The sequence below is a fragment of the Dreissena polymorpha genome, chromosome 10 (assembly GCF_020536995.1).
Source record: "Dreissena polymorpha isolate Duluth1 chromosome 10, UMN_Dpol_1.0, whole genome shotgun sequence".
In the NCBI taxonomy this organism is placed as follows: domain Eukaryota; kingdom Metazoa; phylum Mollusca; class Bivalvia; order Myida; family Dreissenidae; genus Dreissena; species Dreissena polymorpha.
In genome coordinates, this window is record NC_068364.1 from 11,551,266 (window position 1) to 11,571,629 (window position 20,364).

Consider the following 20,364-nt stretch of genomic DNA (forward strand, 5'->3'; position numbering starts at 1 on the left):
AACAGAATTGATAGCAATGCATACATAGATGCTGCTATAGTACATTTCTGCTTCATTCCCTCGCGATGGTTTTACATTTGCCACGCTTTTGGGTTTGTCTCCATGATGTTTTGAAATACGGACGTTTCACGAAAAGTAAAGGTAGGTACCTTAAAGTGTTTTCATATCAGATGTATTTTTATGTATTTTGCATTTCAATAGTTCTTATGTATAACTGAAGTTATGTGTATTTAACAGATAATTTTAGCTCGGCTGTTTTGGAGAAAACCCTAGGTTGTCATAGCCAGCTCGTCGTGTCATGTTGTGTCCGTCATCGTGTCGTCCGTGTCGTGCTAAAACCTTAACATTTTGTCAAGGTTTTGAACATTAGCTCTAAAATCAAAGTGCTTCAACCTACAACTTCGAAACTTCATATGAAGCTGCACCTTGATGAGTTCTACATGACACACCCATTTTTGGGTCACTAGGTCAAAGATCAAGGTCACTGTGACTTCTAAAAAAAATAAAAAATAAATAAATAAAATCTGTCAATCTTTCATTTATTCATAACTGCACCCGCAGCCGAACGTGTCACCCGTTATGCGATGCTCTTGTTAGTAATTGAATTAATTGTTGTTTATAGTTATTGAGCATGTCTCTTTGTTGTGACCATTCTTCCTCCATTAATTGTTGTGACTTTTTAGTTAAAAAACACTATATTGAAATTGAAGCAACTTTCACAATGAAGTTTCACACATTTTACTCCAAGACTATTTATGATGTCAATGATTTATGGTGTGTTATGACACTGACATCTTTCTTTGTTAAGGAGAGGCATACAAATTGCACATGTAAAGTCATTTGATTCTTACTATTTTATTTTGTTGATGTTATATTTCTTTTCTCAAGTGCTCAGGAAATTTCAAGATTTCTTTTGTTGCTTTTAAAACAATAAATCCCTTGACATTGCGTTTTTTCATGTGTGACCTCACAATTAATGACTGAGTGTTGTTAAATTAATTAAGCCTGTTAATTTGTGAAGGATTTATTGTGTTTTGTGACAGTCACTTAAATAACTGTTGAAACAAGGTTAGAGGAAAAAACTGAAAAAAAGGATGTGAAATTTTGGGATAGGGTTTGCGCCATGCAGAATCAACGCCAACATCTGAGCATTAAAAGTAGCATTGGACTATTGATACCATGACTGTTTATTTCTAAGTTGTATATGGTCCTTCAGTGAATTAATATTTGGGGTGTTACATGTTATGGTGGTCTTCTACAAATTTTGGTCAAATAATCCCCCTGGACTCAAAATTAGCCAATCATTGGTGTATTACTTACATGTTAATAGTAAAATCTCAAAAGCCACAGGTCTGAGAGGTATGGTATTTGGCATGTATCATTGTATGGTGGTCCTCTACATGTACCAAGATTGTTCAAGTCATGCCCCTACAGTCAAAACTGGCCATGCTTAGCTTATTATGGGTCACATAAAGATTTATATACACTTATAAAAAGTAAAAAACTTTAAAAATCTCCCTAACTGAAGCCACTATAACAGGGGTTTGAGATTTGGTGTTCAATTGGTTGTCCTTTACCAATTTTATTCAAATAATTGGTTGGGGGTCATAATTAGCCCTGTCCTAGAGGGGTTACTTGTTTTCTTTATGTGTATGCCATGAAATTGTTTAACTTAAAAAAAACAACCTCTGAAACTGCAGGGCCCTGAGGTTTGTTATTATCCCCCGCCATAGGCGGAGGGATATTATTTTGACGTTGTCTGTCCGTCTTTCCGTCCGGAGCCATATCTTGGAAGTGCTTTTGCGAATTTCATTGAAACTTGATATGAGTATATATATGGATAAGAGGATGATGCAAGCCAAATGGCATTGTACACCATCTGTTAATAACGGAGTTATGGCCCTTTGTATCTTGAAAAAATGCTTTTTTGAGTGTCCATTATAATACTTTTGTGTCCATAAGCATATTGGCGGGGGATATCAATTCAACAAATTTGCTTGTTTGTCATGTAACGTCTTATAGTTGCCATGTGCTGAGTGGCATATAGCAGATGAACTGTCAGTTAGTCCGTCAGTCTGTGCGTCCTTCCGTCAGTCTGTGCGTCCGTCCAAAAACTTTAACATTGGCCATAACTTTTGCAATATTGAAGATAGCAACTTGATATTTGGCATTCATGTGTATCTCATGCAGCTGCACATTTTGAGTGGTGAAATGTCAAGGTCATGGTTATCCTTCAAGGTCAAAATTAAAAAAAATAAAATCCAAGGGAAGTAATAAGCTTTAAAGGGGAGATAATTTCTAAACCTGCCAAATGATATACAGTCCAACCCCTACTTCCGGTCACCCCTCATCGCAGGTCGCCCCGTGTAGGCGGCCGGTCTGTGCCGCGACCGTCGATAAACACTATATAATACACCCCTCTTTAGCGGTAACCCTGTTTCTCCGGCCAGCGGCCAGCAATTTTGCATCCCAAATGTTAAATTCCCCCCATATGAGTGGTCACGCGCGAGTAAGTCAGTCATGTTCATTGGCAAAATAACACAGACGCAACGGCGAAAAAATCGATACGTACTTACAGTTTGCGGTTTAGACTCTGTAGTACTGAAGCTTGATGTGTGATAAACATTTTGACAGCCAGTTTGCAAATTGCAATTAATGAGCGGCAGATTATCGGGTTATCAAGTTAAAAGCAATATGCGACCGTTTGATCTTTTTGTTTCAGCACATGCGAATATCATCTATTAGTACTGGAAAAGAGATTCTTAATTTATAATTTATTATTTGTAGCTGTTGAATCATACAAATTCAAGCACACATTTATGACAATTATTGGCTAATTAAAAGTTAAAAAGAACAACTAAACTTTTAACCGAAATCAACTGATCTACATGTTCTCTGTGCTACAAAGTTTTTATCCAAAAATCAATACACGCACGCATGGGTATGACGTGACACTGTACATTGGTGCATAATTTTCGCGCGCTTTTGTCGGGACAAAGGAAATACATGAGGACATTTTTGATACTTGAATTTGTAAACGTCTTGTTAACATAAAACAATCGGTAGTGTGTTTCGGATTACAAATTATGATTCCCATTTGGGAATTAAACAAAACATTTATATTTGTTTTATATTTTCAATGATTTCAATATTAATTTTGATACAACCATTTACGCTGCGAAAAAAATGTTTTTATAATATTATGCATGCAAAGCACGATTACCAGTAGGATTACACCTGGTTGCTATTATCAGTCTCTTAAGTAACTGGCCACGATTTTATCGTGGAGAAGATCAGTCGGGACCAATTCGTGCGGTAGGTATTACAAAGCCATAAAACTGCAATAAACCAATTAAATTATCGATTGATAGTGACACGGGAGTTATTCACGCATAACTGATTCACAACTGTTCCCATCTTAAGTGCATTGGGGCCATACAACGCGCATTGTGTAAACAACAAATCATGAGAATGATTCTTTTTCATTGACTTGATTCTGATGATGATGATGATGATGATATTGGTGATGATTAGAAAGATGAATAGAATTTTTTTTGAATGGAAATGTTGTTTTAAAGCTGATTTTAGAAAGGAAGAAATAACATTATTTTAAGTCTATACATTGTTTAGTACATGTACACATATTTACCATTTTGTTTATACAAAAAGTGAACAGTTGGCCATGCACTCATCAACTCCCTATGACCCAACCCCCTCTTAAGAGGCCACCCCGCTTAAGCAGCCAATTTGGTCGTTTCCCTTGACTGGCTGCTTAAGAGGGGTTGGACTGTATAGACATTTTATTTCAAAGCGGCGCAATAGGGGGCAGTGTGTTTCTAACAAACACATCTCTTGTTTGTTTAAAAAAAATGACTCAGAAATCAAATTTGTTTCAGAATATAATTAAAGTTAATGTAATATAACAAATAAGGAAGAACACAAACAAAACATATATTGATCCCTGCTAACAACACTAACTCATTTGAATCTGTATATATGGCTGGAACAAACAAACACACACATAAATCAATGTTCTTGACAACTAGTGTTTTTTCTTAATTGAATTTTTTTCACCATCATTCTTGACACCCTTCATTTGAGCTTTTATGATACAGTGTTTAATTGCCCCTTTATTGAGGACAAAACAATTATCTCCTTCTGATCAGATAGTGCCTGTCCAGAGAGATAAAATAATAAACGACAGGGGGCAGACAATTTAAAGTCTGGAAGGTGTAATTTTTTAACTGCCATACCAAGTCATTTCATAGAAAAATTTAACTATCAAAAATATCTAAATGTTGCTTCAGTTACAAACTACTTAATGTATTGTGCAAATTAAAAGTCATTACTCCAGAACAGAACTGATGATCATGCAGACACCATAGGAATTAAGTAGCCAGTTTAATGATTCTTTTTTAATTACTTTAAACATATTGTTTTCTATATTATGTACACATTTGGTGTGAACATTGAATGTATATAGAGGGTAAATTTAAACTCTGTCATTACTTACATATAAAGATTGTACATTATAATAGCAGTGTACGAAACACGCAAGCAACGCAAGCAATTGCATATGACCATAATGGAGTTTAATAATATTTACCAAAAATAAAGACATCCGATGATACAGAATGTTAGGTATGTGCCACTCAAAATCACTGGTATATAGGATATAGATATACATGTCAGGGGTGGCGAAATCTCAAAAAACTATACTTGTCCACGGACAACCATTTAGGAAATTTAACTTGTCCGTTGCTGAACTACACTTGTCCGTCCGTTAATGTTTATATAAATTATTAACGCATTTATTGATTAATGTAAAACAATGTGGAATATACCAAAACGAGTATGATTTGCTAGTTTTGTTTATAGTTGTATTTCAATAGTACATTCATTATAGCAGTATATTATAAACAATACAAAGACTTTCTAAAACTTTAGATCTTGCAATGCTAGTGTTATTAAAACATGTGTTGAACATAAGTACATCGTAATCTTAACAAATTAAACTAGTCCAATATGTCGACCTCATCAGACTGAGGCTCTGCGCCGCTACTGGTAGCAATTTGATTATCATCAACTGGTAACCATTGAAAATCTGTGAGCCAAGTTTCTTGAAAAGTTCTGGTGCGTTTACTTAGATCATATTTTTTATCATAATCTTTCCTAATTTTTTTGGAGGTGGACTGTTCAAAGCTTTGGGTTTCTGCTCCGTTGTTGAAGATTTAAAAAAATTAAATATTCCATTTTTACCATTAAAGTCGTCTTAAATAACAAGGTAGACCGTGTTTTGATTATCTTACTTTGATACTTTTTATTTCCGTCTGATTGTAAAAATAAAGAAACCAGTCTGTACACTGTCTAACAGTCGGGCCAAATGTTTAAAATGTGGCATGCTCCTGGTCTCTTATAGAATAAGGGAGATCACTGCGTAGGAGAGTGCCCGTATTTTAGCTTGATTGCTCCGCAAATAGCACTGGCAATATAATCGCATGTCAACATCCGGTTTTGTAAAACTTAATTACGGCTTTAATACAATGTATTTTTTTGTATACCTGGACCCGACTTTTAAAAAACTTGTTGTCCACGGACAACTTAATTGAAAAAAATCAGTTGCCCAGACAAGCAAATGTACGACTCGGGCAACTCGGACATTTGATTTCGCCACCCCTGCATGTATATGAAATTAAATTTGCATTAGATGCAGACGGTGGTTATTTTTTTAAAGCCCCATAAACACAATAGTTCATAAAATATGTCGGAAAATAAAGTTAACACTTTAAAAATGAGTGTTCCTAAATACAGCAATAGCCAAAATTTAAACACTAGATGTGTTCTGGTAACATAAGATTTAATGAGATACAAAATGCTGGTTTATAATTATACGCCCGTCTATGACGGGACGTATTATGGTATACCCCGCGTCCGTCTGTCCGTCCGTCTGTCCGTCCGTCTGTCCGTCCGTCTGTCCGTCCGTCTGTCCGTCCGTCCGTCCGTCCGTCCGTCTGTTAATGTCGTACGCTACGTCAAATATCCTTTGACAGATTTTCTTCAAATTTTAACACAATCTTAATATTGATAAACCCTGATCCCCTTTCGTTTTTGACGGAATTCTGAATTGTCGTTCCAGAGTTATGGGACTTTGTTCGTCAAAATTTCGTGATTTCATTGAATGTCCTACTGTAGCTCAAATATCCTTCGATGGATTTTTTTCAAATTTCAACACAATCTTAATATTGATAAACCCTGATCCCCTTTCGTTTTTGACGGAATTCTGAATTGTCGTTCCAGAGTTATGGGACTTTGTTCGTCAAAATTTCGTGATTTCATTAAATAAACTGAAGTAAAAAAATGATTCAAAGGGTTATTTATTACCTTACTACTTCATTGGCGAACGACGGGCGTATCATGCGCTCATGGCGCAGCAGTTTATTTTTTTGTGTGACAATTTATTCCATGCGAATTTCCCGCAATGATATCAGAACATTTACGAGTGAATGCTAAGATTTGCTTCGGGCAGCTTATGAGAATTACATTGTGCTGCTGATGCCCGAGGCAATCTCCCGTGCTCTCATTAATGTTCGGATATTGCTGTGGGAATTCACATGGAATATATTGTCACACTAAAAATAAAAAATCTAGCGTTGAAAGTTTGGCTATTGCTATAAGGAACACTGATTTTTTTATGGATTAACTTTATTTTACTAAATATTTTACTAAACATTTGTTGATTTTGAGTGTTTAAGGGTTTTAAGATGATTGTAAACAATAACAATAAACTTGTATATTGAAACATGCTCAACAAAAATCAATATATGTATTCTAATATTTTGTCATTCATGACCACATATATTCTTAAGTTAAATCCAGTTTGTGATTGGATTCATTCTTTCCTTGATTGTAACTTTAAAGTTTAAAGTCATATTTGAAGGGCTTGCTAAACTCAAGTCAGCGTACTTAAATAAGGTATTTTGGCGTCAGTTAATTATATGCCACAGTTTAATGTCAATTTCTTTTATTATAAGACAAACATTTTTTACGAGTTTATCATAGGCTTATGTTTGATCAAAATCCATAAAGGAGATTCGTGAATTAAAATCTGAGTTTTCTTTCTGCTCAAGTGGTTTAAATATACTTATAAAAACAGCCATAAATTTTCTGCAAGATATTACTATTGTTATATCGGTTAAAGAAAATGTTTATCCTTTGTTTATTGATACCAAATATTGAGCATACCATGAATGTTGGAATTTCTTTGATACAATTAGTTGTAGTGGAATGTAAACTGTGAATGTGTAGTATGGGTGATCAACTGCTGTAACTTAAGTCAAACAGTTACTAAGTAACATCCATGTTGCGCTGAAAAACACATTTTTTATTTTTGAGTGCATTTTAACCTGTACACACACACACACAAGTTGCAGCAATTAGAAACAATTCATTTGACAGAAAATAAGTAAGCATGACATGTAAGCAGATACAAGCCTCATTCTGGTAAAACAGGTTTTATTTGAATGTGCTTAAAGCGTTGTCCCAGATTAGCCTGTGCAGTTTCACAGCTTTCTAGGCTAATCTGAGAAGAGACTTCACATTCATAAACCCATTCCCTCTCCGAAGCAAAGTGAAAATGGCTTTGTGCAAACAGCATTAAACCAGAACAGCCTGCGAGTAGCTCGCAGTCTGTTCAGGATTTATGCTGTTTGCTGCTCATCTGTATCTAAGGGTTGGAAATGAAGTCTTTAAAGCTTGAATCTAGTAAGAAAGGTATTTATTTAAATTAAACTTTCTAAGGGACTACACATGCGTAAAAATACGTATCTCAGTGGTAAGACGACACTTTACGCACATGCATTTAACCCCTTTTTCACAAAGCACGGCTCATTTATAAGCCCCGTTTTTTCAGAGTGAGGCTAATATATCTAATTAGGGATAGTTTTCAGACTCTGAGAAGTAATAAAGTAGTGAGCCAATGTTTGTACTGTGGATAGCAAGTCATGTTTGATATGGGGATGGTTTGGTTGCCATGACCTGGGGGAAATGAGCCATCAGCAGGGAGGGGTGGGGAGGTATCAAGGCACCCCTGATGTGACATTACAGAGTTAATGGGCATAGGTATGTCTAGTCCTTGGTGACCAGCGGCTAATTGAAGCCTTTTTAGGTTTCATTGCTTAATGTGGTGTATTTCAGATAATGTTATGTCTTAATTAGTAAGAAGTTGATGATGTTCATATAGAAAATCAACATTTTCTCAATGTTTTTTCTACTCAATTTTTTCAACATTTCTTTAATGTTTCTTTAATCAAGCACCTACACGATTTAGGGTTACAAGATGGATATAATTTATAACGCCACATGATACTTGATTATAAGTCCCCTACCGGTTTCACCAGAGGGGACTTATGGTTTTCGCTCTGTGCGTCTGTGAGTCTGTCACACTTCTCTGGATCCTGCGATAACTTTAAAAGTTCTTAATATTTTTTCATGAAACTTGGAACATGGATAGATTGCAATATTGACATTATGCATGTCATTTCATTTTGTTCCTACGTCTAAATTTCTGGTTGCTATGGCAACAAATAGACTAGAAATACTGCTGAAAATGGTGGTTTTCTGGATCCTGCGATAACTTTAAAAAATTCTTAATATTTTTTCACGAAACTTAGAACATGGATAGATGGCAATATGGACATTATGCACGCCATTTCATTTTGTTTCTACATCAAAAATTCTGGTTGCAATAGCAACAAATAGACTAGAAATACTGCTGAAAATGGTGGTTTTCTGGATCCTGCGATAACTTAAAAAGTTCTTAATATTTTTTCACGAAACTTGGAACATGGATAGACGGCAATATTGACATTATGCATGTCATTTTTATTTTGTTCCTACGTAAAAAATTCTGGTTGCTATGGCAACAAATAAAAAAATATTCTGACAATGGTGGAATTTCTGACAATGGTGGAGGCGATAGGGGACTTTTATTGCTTGGCAATAGTCTTGTTTTTTATCAACTAAAGATCAAAATTATCATTGTAAAACAGTTACTGCTCAATAAAGAACATAACAGTTTTTAAGATCCTTAGTGTTCAGATTACACAGGCTAATTTGGGACAACCCTTTAAGCTCTGACACATTGATCCCAGTTTTACCACAATATTAATTAGGGCTCAATTTGCTATGCATACAGATTATTATGTCAGTTTTTACCATCTTTAAGTTATTGCAGTCCACAATTCTTTACAGACAAAAAAACTGGATATTTTCGACTGCATTAGCCAAAAGATTTTATATGAAAGCAATTGTAAAATCCGGAAAACAATAGTTTTGTGTTTGACAAAATAATCTTAACAACAGTAATAAACAGATCAACATCATCACCAAACAAGTCATTTTTCAACAATTTTTACCCTTTCCCACTCAGAAGCAAAGTAAAAAATGGCTATGTGCAAACAGCATGAAACCAGAAAAGCCTGTGAGACCAACTCGCAGTCTGTTCAGGTTTTATGCTGTTTGCTGCTCATCAGTACCTATGGGTTGAAAACGAAGCCTTTGAAACTTCAATTTAGTTAGAAAGATATTTAATTAAATGTAACTTTCTATGGGACTAAAAATGTGTTAAAATAAATATCTAAGTGGTAAAGGGTTAATTTGTCAATGCTAATAGCTGATGATAGGTTGAATAAATGTATAATTGTGTAGTTAAATACCGATAGAACACACTAAAAAATAAATTGACTTTCAAATAATACATTCAGATAATCCAGAACAAATTTATATCAAATATCACTCTATACATTTGTATCTTTCATCAGTTTTCATTATTCAGACATGCATTATTCAGCTGGGCAGATGAAGTGTGAAATGTGATAGCACTTGAAAGCTTATGTTTTAAACCAGCCTCCTATTATGTGAGCCTCTTAAATTTGCCTTTACCCCAATGGCTGCAATAAAGCAATCTACCTTAAACCACTGCCTTCCCCTCAGTGTGTGAGTGTATGTAAATGTTACTAGACACCATGCTATCTCAGTGCCTAGCTATGTTACTTGCCTGGATGGACGTGTCCTGGGTTTTACCATTTATGGTATGTATTATAGGATGGAATCTCTTCTGATATTTTAAATCTGATTAAAAAAATATATATTTCTAGTAATTTCTTTATGTTTTTGTTAATGATTTTATTCATATACATGGTGTGCATATATTGATACTTTAAATGATAATTTAATTTTGATATGGTTGATGATGATGATGATGATGATGATGATGATGATGATGATGATGATGAGGAGGAGGAGGAGGAGGAGGAGGAGGAGGAGGAGGATGACAATGACGACGACAACAACCACGATCCTGATGTCAGAATGATTATTATTCTGCTGTACTCTAAATTGGAGTCAAATATTGTTGATATTATATCTAATTTAACTGTGCTCTGTGAAAAGGGGGTTTAATGCATGTGCGTTAAGTGTCATCCCAGATAAGCCTGTGCAATCCGCACAGTCTGCCAATAAATCAAAGACGACACTTTCTGCCAAAACTAGATTTTTGCTAAGAAGAGACTTTCTTTAAAAGCAAAATATCATAAAAGTAGAAAGTGTCCTAACTGATTAGCCTGTGCGGAGTGCACAGACTAATAAGGGATGTAACTTTACACACATGCATTAAACCCCCTTTTCACAGAGCATGGCTCATATATAATAATAGAATAATAATTGAATGTCAGATGGAATAGTTATGGAACCTGCCTTACTGATCACATTGAAAACATGTATATGTTTAACATGTAGCTCAACAATAACTTTCAGTGATAAAACTGATAATACTTGCAGATACATTTAAATGCACCTGTCCTGGTGAATTTTAGATTGCTCTTTCCTTGCTCACAAATTAAACTGAACAGCGTAATTGTTCTTTTGAAGGAAATCAAGTTTTGTTCAACAAAGTTTTGTGTGTAGATTTTACCTTGCCTCAGTGATTAATGGCATAGTAAAAGGCATGTGCAAGTTTGGCATTTAAGTTTGCACTTAATGATGGATGCATGACGGAGAATTTCTAATAAATGTCATGATTTTTGTATGGGACTGTTTTATAGACATGGGATGTTATTATAATGAAAGCTGAAATCAGACTGTTATTAAGCAGACTAGTATATGAGCTGTGCTGTGGCAAAATTGGGCTTAATGCATAATGCGTAAAGTGTCATCCCAGATTAGCATGTGCTGGTGTATGGGTTTTTTTCATATGAAGCAAGTATCTTTTTAGCAAAAATCCAGTTTAGGTGATATGTTTCATCCCTGATTAGACTGCGCATGTTTGCACAGGCTAGTCTGGGATGACACTTTACGCACATGCATTAAGTCCTATTTTTAAAAGCCATGTTCAAATATTTATTAGTGTATTATGCTTTAATCTTAATCAGCTTAATATATTGTCTATGACTTGTTTATTTACATACATTTTTTCAACTCTTCATTTGAAGTTTACAAATCATTATTGCAAATATTGAAAATGCGCTATGGATTATTCATTATCGCAAAATTTGACAGGTGTTTAAATGTAAACTGTGTTTTCAGTTTTGAAAAAAACAAAAACTGATATGATAATTTGTGTAATTATATCTTCTGTCAATGGCCAGCGATTTCCTGATTTCCTCACGATATTTTAAATTTAAGATTTCTGAACATGTTCAGGAATAAAAGAGTCTAATTTAGTCACTGTGTATTTTTGCACCACAAATTACTGGCCTAAATTACTGTGACCACTGACTGATTAAAAGGAAATTACTTGGCTCTTTATTTGGAGGTTGTGAATGTGAAAGGGGATTTTAATTGGTAAGATTATGTGTGTTTTTTTCAAACAAAACATGTTTTGCACTGTAAACATTTATGAACTAGTTGTATATTGGAAATAGTCCAAACTGTGCTGGATATTTTGTTTCATATATCATATACTCAGGGATTTCAATATATTTTAACTATTGGGAGTCAAATTACCCTGTGCTTGAAATGTTCAGGGGTTTAATGACATTTTTAGGGGTCAAAATACTGAAGTTTACATATTCTGTTACTGAATATCACTTGATTTCCCTAAAAATGTTGCTTTGTATCAATTGTAGTATATTTCATGTACTTTTTGTGTAAAATTAAGTCCATTAAGATGGGTTAGTTTCATGAAAACATTTGCTTCAAAATGATGCTAGGCAGTTAATGTTGACGATTCAAAAGTGACAAAATTGCAAAATGCTTGCATAAATTAAAGCAGGAAAAGCTGCTTAAATTGAAATTCCTGATACAATTTATATCTTATATAATATAGTAAGCCACAGAATCTAAGAAACCAGCCCTGTGTATATATTATTTGCTTAACCCTTTCCCACTCAGAAGCAAATCGAAAATGGCTATATGTGCAAACAGCTTAAAAGCAGAACAGCCTTTGAGTGACTCGTAGTCTGTTCAGGTTTTATGTTGTTTGCTGCTCATCAGTTTCTTAGGGTTGGAAATGAAGCCTTTAAAAAATTAATCTAGAAAAAAATGTCTGCAATAAAATTTAACTTTCAAATGAGTCCAAAAATGTATCTACGTGGTAATGGGTCAAATACATATATAAATGGTAATGGGTTGAATACGTATATAAGTGGTAAAGGGTCGAATACATATATAAGTGGTAAAGGATCGAATACATATATAAGTGGTAAAGGGTCGAATACATATATAAGTGGTAAAGGGTCAAATACGTATATAAGTGGTAAAGGGTCGAATACATATATAAGTGGTAAAGGGGCAAATACATATATAAGTGGTAAAGGGTCGAATACGTATATAAGTGGTAAAGGGTTAAAAAGCATCCTCGATCAACAACAGTTCTGAAAGACATTCAGCTGTAAGTCTGAAGTTGTTAGCCTGAAGGCCAATAAAATTCATAATCTTTGGTAGGGTAACAGGTTTCTCAGACATTTGTGTTATTATTTTTCCGTGATTTGTGTGAAATTGATTTATTGACATCAGTAACAACAAAACTGACAGATCCGTTTGACAGGTGGATGTTTTTGTGGTGACTATCTTGATATGTTTATTATGTGCACATTGGATGTTGGCAGTTTAATGACTGGTCAGTAGTCGTGTATTCAATGCTGGTTGTATTTGGGACTTAAATACTTTTGTGAAGTAGATGTTTTTAAAATTATTAATCAAGAAGTTTTATGGAGTGGATTGTTATTTGATGGATTGATTTTTGATGAAGGTAATTATATTTTAAGTATTTTATACTATTTTTTTTATCAACTGCTAGATAATTATTTTGTTCAGTAATCAGTTCATTGGTTGATTGGGTAAATACAATAGTAAAATCTGTGTGCATGGCCAGGAAATGATAACAATTTATAAATGAAAATTGAAAACTTTTTTTGCTCAAATTATACATTTGCACAAGAATTTATGCAATTGTATGTTAATTTACTGAATCGGATTTGATTTATATGAAGACAGCTTTGTTGGATAAAATACAAAGATATATTAGTGCAACAGCTTGTAAAACCTTTCAGAAAATTGTAGCAAAACATTAAGTTTTTGTAGTTGAAACCTAGTCACAGACTGCATGAATATTTTAGATCAAATTATGTCTTTTTCTTAATTTAACCTAAGGATTCAGCAGTGGGTATTGTACAATTTTAATATGAAAACTATCAAAACATGTTGAACATATGTTGTATATGTTTGTTATCAACATCCTGATTTTGTTGTATTGATTGATCTCCAATTGCGCAATAATTTGTTTCAAGTTCTGTGTTTATTGTTTACTGTATTGATGGTTTGAATCGTGTTCAGACATAAAATCAAAATTAAATCAAACCATTGGCATTATTGAAAATTGAAGCCAGGTTCAAACACCACATATTGCATGAGCCTCAGGCACATGAGATAAAGATTTAATTTTTGGATTTTCAAACATATGTAGATGAAATAATATGACACAAATCCTGAATAAATTAAGTCCAATTGTACTTTAAAATAATGTTTGCCCTTTTGGGGGTTTTTGTCCAACATTTCATACCCAATTGTATCACAATAAAACTTTAACCACCTCAATTTGTCAGCAATATACAAGTTTCCATTTTAAGTAGATGAATACAAATTGACAGGTTTGCGTGAAAAATATGCTGAAATTTCTGTTTATTGTTTGAGAAATTGAGAAAATGTCTGGCAATAATCTGTGTACATCATTTTAACCCCTTCCCACTCAGAGGCAAAGTGAAAATTGTAATGTGCAAACAGCATAAAACCAGAACAGCCCACAAGTAACTCACAGCCTGTTCAGGTTTATGCTGCTTGCTGCTCATCAGTATCTTAGGGTTGGAAATAAAGCCTTTAACATTTGAATATAATGAGAAAGGACTTTCATTAAAATTAACTTTCTCGGGGACTACAAATGCGTCAGAATACGAATCTAAGTGGTTAATTTAATCAATTTGAGTCTTGTGCTGGGAAAATGGGGCTAATGCTTGTTCGTAGAGTTTCATCAAAGATAAACCTGTGCAGTCCGCAACGGCTGATCAGGGATGGCACTTTTCGCTTAAAGTGGAATTTTTCGCTAAGAAGAGTTTATAATACCTCCTTTAAATGAAACAAGAGATGTGTTCGTCAAAAACACAAGGCCCCCTACTGCGCTGCTTTGAAATTATTTATTTTTTTACCTTTGACCTTGAAGGATGACCTTGACCTTGAACTTCCACCACTCAAAATGTGCAGCTTCATTAGATACACATGCATTCCAAATATAATGTTGCTATCTTCAATATTGAAAAAGTTATGGCCAACGTTAAAGTTTTTTCGGACGGACGGACAGACTGACATCATGACGGACAGTTCAACTGCTTTATGCAGTGATTTTTTTTGCTTTAATTTGTTACAGCCTGTGCCATTTGAATTGGGAAAATTAGCGCGATAAACCGTGAAATTGGGAAAAATAGCGCGATAAACCATGAAATTGGGAAAAATTAAGCATTATAAATAGGATTATAAGTAACAGAAGTGATATTGTTTTTAAGTGCATGTTCAGGTAAGATTTTTGGGAAAAAATGTGTATTTTTGCGATTGGGAAGCAGCCGAAATTCGGCTGTAAATTTGAGCAAAAAAAATCACTGATATGCCATCCAACCGGGGGCATAAAAACCCTTAGAAGCTGAAAGTATGAGTCCTTGATAAGCCTGTGCAAACTACTGGGCTTATCTGGTACAACTCTTTGCATACATGCATCAAGCCCCCGTTGTTCACGAGTGCAGCTCATTTGCATTGAATGGCATTGTTTTCCACATCTAATAGCCAGTGTTGTCTGCATTGTTTGGTTTCTAAAACCTGACGTTTTTGACAGGTGTCCGTAAGGCCAATAACACGGAAGCGACTTTGTTTGTATGCATTTCTGATATGACACCCCCAGACTGACTTTGTAAACTTATTTGGGTTGCAGTGCATCTTTGAACATTTGACTGCCTGGTTTCAAAGGACTTTACAAATCACATTTTAGACAACAAAGAAAGAACTGACTACAACTTTTTATGATATGTTCTAGATCCAATCAATGTAACAACATGATTGTTTTTTTGAACCAAATTCTGAATACAAATTCTTTACTATGGTTATCACTGATTTTAACATGGACAAATCACAGTTCCAAGAATGTTGTTTTAATGCTTCTTTTATGAAGGTCACACATCTCCATCATTGCTAACCATGGTCCAGACATGGTCATCCATTATATGGCAGTGTCATTTATGCAGGGTAATAGAAAATTCCTCATATCAATGTTAATACATGACGATTATCTAGTATTGTATAACTGATGATGCAAATCTTGCTTTAAACACAAACACAGCTCTAATATTACAACAACCGTAATGTTTGCATACCAGAATAGCTTGCTCATAGATACAATATTTGGCCAAGATGACTATCAGTCCAATTATTGCCCCAAAGTAGTCAGAGTTATTGCCCTTGAGGCAGTAGTGTCCCAGTAAGGTGATGGCTGCTGTGATGTCAGATAATAAAACTAGCGATAAGACCTGGAGCAAGAGAGATGTATCAAGAATAAACACATTAACAGTGTTGTGTTGTTGATGCATTCATTGCATATGAGCTGAACATGAATCAAAACTGTTGCATCTTGTGTGGAAAGTAGTCTGACTTAGAGCATTATGTTTGTGATGGACTTCCTGTTGACTCATAGTGTTGGTTTTTTGATGGTGATGGATCATAAACCAGGCAGACCTTGGTGTGTGACAGGTCAGTGATCTTGCAGACTAGATTATGCCCATTTGTGTTACATGTCACACTGTTGTCTGTCAACCTGTTTCTCCTGTATTTATTTTTAGCTCATCTATTTTTTGAAGAAAAAAAAAGAGCTATTGTCATCACCTTGGCGTCGGCGTTTGCGTCCGGTTAAGTTTTGTGTTTAGGTCCACTTTTCTCAGAAAGTATCAATGCTATTGCATTCAAACTTCGTACACTTACTTACTATCATGAGGGGACTGGGCAGGCAAAGTTAGATAACTCTGGCATGCATTTTGACAGAATTATGTGTTTTTTTTATACTTAGAAAATTGAAAATTTGGTTAAGTTTTAGGTCCATTTTATTCCTTAAGTATCAAAGCTATTGCTTTCATACTTGCAACACTTACTAACTATCATAAGGGGACTGTGCAGGCAATGTTGTGTAACTCTGACTGGCATTTAGACAGAATTATGTGCCCTTTTTATACTTAGAAAAATGAAAATTTGGTTAAGTTTTTTGTTTATGTCCACTTTATTCCTATAGTATGAAAGCTATTGCTTTCATACTTGCAACACTTACTAACTATCTAAAGGGGACTATACAGGCAAAGTTATGTAACTCTAACTGGCATTTTGACAGAATTATGGGCCCTTTATATTTAGAAATTGAAAATTTGATTTAAGTTTTGTGTTTTGGTCCACTTTACTCCTAAAGAATCATAGATATTGCTTTCATACTTGGAGCACTTGCAAACTATCATAAGGGGACAGTACAGGACAAGTTGCATAACTCTGGTTGTCATTTTGACGGAATTATGGCCCTTTTTTGACTCAGTAACTTTGAATATATGGTTAAATTTTGTGTTTAGATCCACTTTACTTCTAAAGTATCAAGGCTATTGCTTTCAAACTTCAAATACTTTCATGTTATCATGAGGGTACTGTACCTGGCAAGTTGAATTTTACCTTGACCTTTGAATGACCTTGACTATCACGGTAAAATTATTAAATTTTGCTAAAATTGCCATACCTTCTTTATTTATGATTAGATTTGATTGATACTTTGACATAACAACTCTTACCTGACATACCACAATAGACTCCACCCAAACCATCCCCCACGCCCCCACCCCAGAATCCCCCCCACAAATAATATTTTGTTATCATTTTTTTTAAAGATCATCTAATAAATTACTACACCCTCACCCCCACCGCCCCCCCCCCCCCCATTTTTTTTTAAACATTGTTAAACTGTTAAACAACAAAAACATTTTTTTATTATTTTATGTTTGAAATACCGCCCAACCATCCCACCCAAGAATACCCCCCCCCCCCCAAAAAAAATAATAAATTATTAAATATTTTTATTTTTTTTGCATTTTTTCCCCCTTTTTTTTGGAATATAATGTAATAAATGACCACACACTAACACTATACACCCCTCTCCACCCCACCCCTCCCTCCTTTGTGATTGAAGTATTGAGATAGGTCCCTTCACCTTTAAAAGAAAATTAGATGAGCGGTCTGCACCCGCAAGGCGGTTTTCTTGTTATAGATATGTTTTAGGTCTGTTTCTTGGTATAGGCAGTAAAAGCAAATACATTTTCATTCTTGACAGATTTTCTAAATTGGTGTTGATGCATCAAATTTAAACAATTCATATCTGAATTCGAAAAGGATGCTATCAACCAAGCAACCTGGTTACAGTAAGATTAAGGGAATATATTAATTTAATCAGTGTGTACAGTTTTCTGGCATTTAATTGGAAGCTTATGAAAATTCCCTTCATGCCTTAAAGGCTCCTTTATGTGAGGAACCGGATTTTGTCCCAGCACTCCTTCATAATTAACTTTTAAAGACCCACCAACAAATTGTGTTTGAATTACATCTGCAATTTCCAGCTGTTTGGTTTATTAGTAACCTATCTGTTTTGGTGACATGACCATCCTAAATCACTTGTGCAGGGATGGGGACTCCTGAACCAGAGTCCATGTTGCTAAACTGGACTGTTGAGCCACATGCAAGTGGATTGCTCATATCTTTATAAGGCAGATAAGGCCAGGCTTATCCCACCTTCCCACTTAGAAGCAAAGTAAAAAACGCTATGTGCAAACAGCATAAAACCAGAACTGCAGCCTGCGAGTCACTCTCAGTCTGTTCAGGTTTTATGCTGTTTGCTGCTCATCAGTATCTTAGGGTTGGAAGTGAAGCCGTAAAAACTTGAATCTAAGAAAGAAAGGTCTGTAATTAAATTAAACTTTCTAAGCGAATACAAACAGGTCAAAATACGCATCTAAGTGGTAAAGGGAAAATCACCTGGACAGGGATGGAAACTGAACAACAGTCCATGGGGCTAACTGGACTGTTGAGCCACATGCAAGTGTAATACATTGCGCAAATCTTTTAAAGGCAGATAAGGCCCGGCTTATTTAATGCCCTTGTGGGACAATTTTGGGATGATTTATGTAACAAAGGTAATTAAAATTAATTACTGTACACTCAAGCATGCTGTTTTGGCCTAGTTTGAGTATTTTCAACTATAGGTGAATTATGCAATGTTTTAGCTCTTTTGTAAGGCAGAACTGGATTTAAGTAGATAATTAATTTAGTGTTATAGGTTTGTTTGTGATTTTATACGATTTGCTAGCACAAAACTTGTAATGCGAACGGAATGGGGGCATATGATGACTAGATTTATTCTGATATACATTATTGAATCAAAATTTGTTTTAAATACTGATAGAAGAATTCGAAAGAGTGAGCAAACAATTTTATTCAACATTCATAATAAGTGTTTCAATCAAGTATTTTTTTTTATTGTTTCATAATATTGACAAATTGCTTCTGTATTATTTAATAGATTGATAGTTTTTTGTATATATATATATACATTTGCATAATGTGCCTTCATAATGGTAATATTATATTTACATTTAATACCATTTAAAGACAGTTACCGGTATATTAAATTACACCACTGGAATGTTGTTTTATTTGAAACTACATCTCAAATACCCTGACCACCTGAAAGAGGTGGAGAGTCTCCTGTTTCTCAACTGATAACATAGAAATGATGTTTTGTGTTACATGATGTTTAGTGTTACATTAGTGACGGATGGTAAAAAGAAATAACTGATAACCATCTGCAGGTCTTAACATTGCTTTTTAAAAGGGTTAGAGTAGGCCACCCCTAGGTAATAGGCAAAAATGTTCATATGACTTTGTTTTAGAAACAATGTGAATGATAAGTGGATAGGATTTCATTTGTGGATGTGTTTTTTGCTCTATTATGGGTTTTTTATGCATCAGGTCAGAATTGTGCAAATAACATTTGATGAAGTTGGCATAAATTTGTGATGGGACATGACTTGATCTGACTGGATGTTAGGTAGAGTGTGGTTTAATGTGAATTATATTAGGGTCTTTGTTGTTGTTAAAAACACAATTGAACTTTTTAGTTGTAAAAATGTTATTTTTAAATGAACCTCATATATCTCGTCATTTAAACTAGTTGAATGCGTTTGATATTGGTTTTCCTGTCATTGCTAGCCATCAAATATACATGGGATTTGAAATCTATGAGTCTGTAATATGTTTAAAATCTGTTAATCTATATGTTATGCACTCAGTTCTCTCAAGCAAATTGCACATGCAGTACTGTAGACTTTCATTTGTTGTTTGATAATGTTGCATAATTTGAGAAACTGGATAATTTGACGATTTGAAGTTTCATTGTTTCTCTATACTGATCCACTTGAAATAAACAATCACCAATTGAATCTTGTAATTTTCATTTTCAGATTACAATAAAGTGGCTCACTTTACATAATTGTCAGTTAATTTAGTCTTGAGTGCTCTTTAATTGAGACGTCTTGTTGCTTTCATATTTTTATTGAAAATTACAGTGAGATTAAATAGTGTTTTTGTATTGTGTCAGTGTCAGACAACATTGTTCTGATGGGTGGTAATTATATGACAACAATATCAAATACCAGGCTTTCATTGATACTCTAGCTTCAATGTATATATTCATAATGTTGACTTGAAGTTTAAATCTTACCGTGGATTGACCAGTCCATTTATGAGTTTGCCAGT

General features: G+C 34.5%; 1 protein-coding gene across 6 annotated transcripts in view; it reads left to right on the forward strand.

The window, feature by feature from the left end:
• LOC127848793 (neurabin-1-like) overlaps positions 1-20,364 on the forward strand; it is a 142,118-nt gene that overhangs the window by 78,956 nt on the left and 42,798 nt on the right. The window contains exon 1 of one of the 6 annotated variants that reach the window (XM_052381406.1): positions 10,046-10,088. The exons of the other annotated variants lie outside the window; for them this stretch is intronic. The gene's annotated coding sequence lies outside the window, so the exon portion shown is untranslated. Of the gene's footprint in view, positions 1-10,045; positions 10,089-20,364 lie in introns of those variants that run through there. 6 annotated transcript variants of the gene reach the window in all.